The sequence below is a fragment of the Pinus tabuliformis genome, chromosome 1_2 (assembly GCF_031772625.1).
Source record: "Pinus tabuliformis cultivar Carrire ecotype Pingquan chromosome 1_2, CPIR1, whole genome shotgun sequence".
NCBI classification, from domain to species: Eukaryota; Viridiplantae; Streptophyta; class Pinopsida; order Pinales; family Pinaceae; genus Pinus; species Pinus tabuliformis.
Window position 1 is genome coordinate 632,699,062 of NC_142298.1, and position 4,091 is coordinate 632,703,152.

The 4,091-nt window shown below is 37.4% G+C and overlaps 1 pseudogene; it reads left to right on the top strand.

Moving 5' to 3' along the window:
• Positions 1 to 3,522: 3,522 nt before the first annotated feature.
• Positions 3,523 to 4,091, top strand: LOC149207219 (nucleoside diphosphate kinase 1 pseudogene; annotated as a pseudogene).

The following is a 4,091-nucleotide window of genomic DNA, read 5'->3' on the forward strand; positions in this document are numbered from 1 at the left end:
TGTCAATATGTGAAAGGGAGGAGTCAAAATGTTGGGTTGTATACTACTCTACCCATTCTAAGTAGACCATGGGACATAGTGGGTATGGATTTTGTCTTGGGTTTGTTGAGGATGAATCAAGGTAAGGATTTTATACTTGTAGTTGTGGATAGGTTTACGAAGATGACTCACTTTATCCCGTGTTGCAAGACTAGTGATGCTACACATGTGGCTCATTTGTTTTTTAATGAGATTTTTTGATTGCATGGCTTTCCAAAGAGTATAATCTCTGACAGGGACACCAAGTTCACAGGACATTTTTGGAGGACTTTGTGGAAGAAACTTGGAACAAAATTGAACCTCATTTCAGCCTATCATCCACAATCTAATGAGTAAATTGAATTTGTGAACAAGAGTCTCAGAAACATATTTAGGAGCCTTTCGGGAGATCATCCCAAGCAGTCGGATAATTTATTAGCTCAAACTGAGTTTACATGCAATGATTTTCCAAATAGGAGCACCAGGAAGAGTTTGTTTCAGATCTTGTATGGAATGCACCCCAGAGGAGTTTGTGAGCTGAGAGGTTTAGGAAAAATTGAGCAGAGGAGTGTTGATGGGGAGGATTTTGCAACAACAATAAGTGAATATGAAGAATTAAAACAAAAGCTACAGGACAACAATTACAAGTACAAACAAAGAGAAGATTTGAGAAGGAGAGAGGTAAATTTTGAAGTAGGGGACATGGTCTTAGCACATTTGAGAAAAGAGAGGTTCCCAAGAGGGGAGTATAACAAGCTCAAAATGAAGAAAATAAGACCTTGTCAGATACTCAAAATTTTTTCTACAAATTCACATGAATTGGAGCTACCTAGGGGCCTAGGTATTTCACCAATCTCCAATGTGGCTGATTTATATCCCTAGAAAGATGATGATGAAGGTGCCACTGCAATAAGTGGGAGTAGTAGGAAGGTTAGTGAACAACTTTGGATAAAGAAGATTCCTATGGAAGAGGATCCAAAGGTTGAGAGAGTCTCAGACACCAGAGTTACAAACCACATAAGGGGAAAAGAGTATTTGGACTTTTTGGTGAAGTGGAAGGACCATCCGATGGAGGATTTTACATGGATGAATAATGCAACTCTACAGAAGGAAGGTTTCTCTGTAGAGGAACTTATCAATAGGATTTCATGAGTTTTTCCTTCTTGGGGAGTCTAATGTAGGATAATTAGACCAAGTTCATGGTGGAAACTGGAGGGGGATTGACAATGTGGTGGATTGGCCACATGTTGGGATGAAAAAGCCAATTTTGTCTCCTTTAGTGAGATTTTAAATAATGTAAATACAAAATTTGAATAAGTTATAGAGTCTAGGAAAAGAAGAGCCATTTTCATTGCCTTTTCAACTTTCCTCAATTAGCGTGAAGAGGAAGTGAAACAATTGCCAAGGATGTGCATAAAAAGAGCATCGATTAAGAGGAGGGGAGCTTCTTCTGCTGGCTTGAACTTGTACCCATGAAAGAAATAAAATAAATGTGTAGGATATTCCTTCCATAGCCCTATATTACTTCTATGTGTTGTTATCTCTGTGTTTAATTGTTTATACATGTGATTTCATTATAGAATTAATGTGACACCTGACCTGTAGCGTTATGTGCAGGTGGATGTTCGATTTCTGAGCGATGGTCAGCTATGCGCACTTGTTATTGTAACCCAAACCATTGTTTTGCAGTGTATTTTTTTTGGTGACAGTTATATGGTTATGTTGTTCTAAGTGTGCTCAATAATTCGATGAGGGGAGGGTTGATGCAGAACATGCAGGAGGAGACCATTTTCTATAGAAGACAACGTGAAGAGTATGAATAATTGAAGCGTTGGGTGGAGCCTTTTTTGTTGTAGACACTATCACAGCTCTGTTGGCAGACTGAGCGTAACCATTGGTAAAGGAGATGAGAAAGGCCCCTTCCTAAGCGTGGAGGTCGTGTTCATAGGTGGAGATCGAAGTGTATAGAGAGAATGAGTGATTCTTCCTTCCCATAGATGAAAACAAAGTTTCTATGGGTGCTACGAAAATATTTCCGAGCGCACTGCAAAAATATTTCATAACGCCTCCAGCAGTGTATTTATGCATGGTGTGGAACCCAAGTCTACCTTCCGGTTGCCTCATTCCCATCAGTCATGTTCAAGGTTATTAAATATTCTAGCTCAAATAATGATCATTTAAACTCTTCAAATCTAATGAGGATAACAAGGTTATGAAAAAACCCTTGAAACCTAAAGGTGTAATGAATATAAAATAAATTTCTCAACCCAAGGATGTAATATACATATATGATAAATTTCTTAGATCATGTGTTTCATATTGAAATAGAGGAGATCAATGAAAAAACAATAAACAAAGACTTGAGTTGGAACAAATAGCTATCCTTAATTATTTGACTAGGATTTTACAAATAGCATCTAAGAAAGTTACGCAAAGAGAAACGAATAAAGCAATGGTGCACACCCAACGAAGAAGTAGCAACTCACTCTTAATTTACTTAATAGTAGAAGGGTCTAAGGGGTAGGAAAAAGTAGTAAATCATTGACAAGGAAACTGGAAAAGAAAGGGATGGCGCCAGGTGATGGGGATTTGTTGTTAAGTGAAGCCATTTAGTTCAAATGAAAGCAAGATTATATTTCCACATTCTTCCTTTAGATAGGAGAATAAATAATGAAGATGTTGTACAACCAACAATCCATTCCAACCAAAGAGGTATTCTAAATATCGTGTTACCTCCATTTTGAATAAATGTTAAGGTGTTACCTAAATGGTAATAATTCGATCCATTAGGGTAGATCCTTAATACTCCATCTCTTTAAGTTCATGTTCCATATGGAGGGTTGTTTGGGGGCTAGTTTTGAATCAAACTTTGTTTAGTTAATTTATTGGATTGTGACAAAGACTATTCCATGATATATGTGTGAAGTAGACCACATAATTTAAAAATATGTGGTCACACCAACTTCCAAAAACATAACGGAAGTGAGATAATTTCCACTATCAATGGTGAAATGACTCCCTTTCAAAGTAGTTATCAGTGATGGTCAACATCAACTGCCAAAAATATAAGGGAAACGAGAGAAGTTTTGTTATGAATGGTGAAATTACTCCCTATCAAAGTAGCTATCAGTCAAAAGGTAAGTTAGCATGTGCTTCATTTTTAGTTTATACATTCCAAAACCCACCATAATGTAACCTTGACATATTACGCATTTTCCACATTGTACTACAAAGTGACACATTTATTATTGTTTTGATAGACTACCTACCTTAGACACGCAAGGAACAGACACCATGTGACAAATCCCCTTCTCTAGGCGTCATTGCATTCTAAGTTCCCACAACATTTGTCAGAGTTGTGGATCAATTAATCAAATTATTCCAGTGAGTGTTCCTAGCTACGATTCTTGTAGCATTCTAACTGCACGTCAGTGTGAACTGTATCCTTGTTTGTGTTGAGAAACATAGTATTTTCTTATTGTTTGAACTCTAGACAAATTCATTATGAAGAAAGCCTTCATCATGTTCAAGCCCGACGACATGCAACGTGGATTGGTAGGATAAATTACATCTAGGTTTGAGAATAAGGGATTTATTTTGAAAGGTCTGAAGATGGTGGTTGTAGAGAGATCATTTGCGGAGAAGCACCACAAGGATTTTTTTCAGGGCCCATTTTTCCTAGATTAGTATAGTACATAATTTTTGGCCCTGTTGTAGCTATGGTCTGTGAGGGGAAAGATGTTGTTGCAATTGGTAGGAAAATCATCGAAGCTACAAATCTTGTAGCATCTGAACCCAAAATATTAGAGGCAACTTTGTTGTAGAGGTTGGAAGGAACGTTATCCCTGGTAGTTGTTGTACCCTCCTCATCCTCCCTTTTATTCTTTCATATAGTAGGGGATATTTTTTTTGTATTTAAGGAGGGATTGAAAATTCCAAAAAAACAAAATGAAATAAAAAGGATTGTAGAGTTAAAAGGAATTTGGGTGAGCCTTTGGCACATAGCCAAAGTTGGATTAAGTGCCAAATTCGGCAGCAAGGCCGGCATAACCTCTATGCGAAGCTTCGGGTAG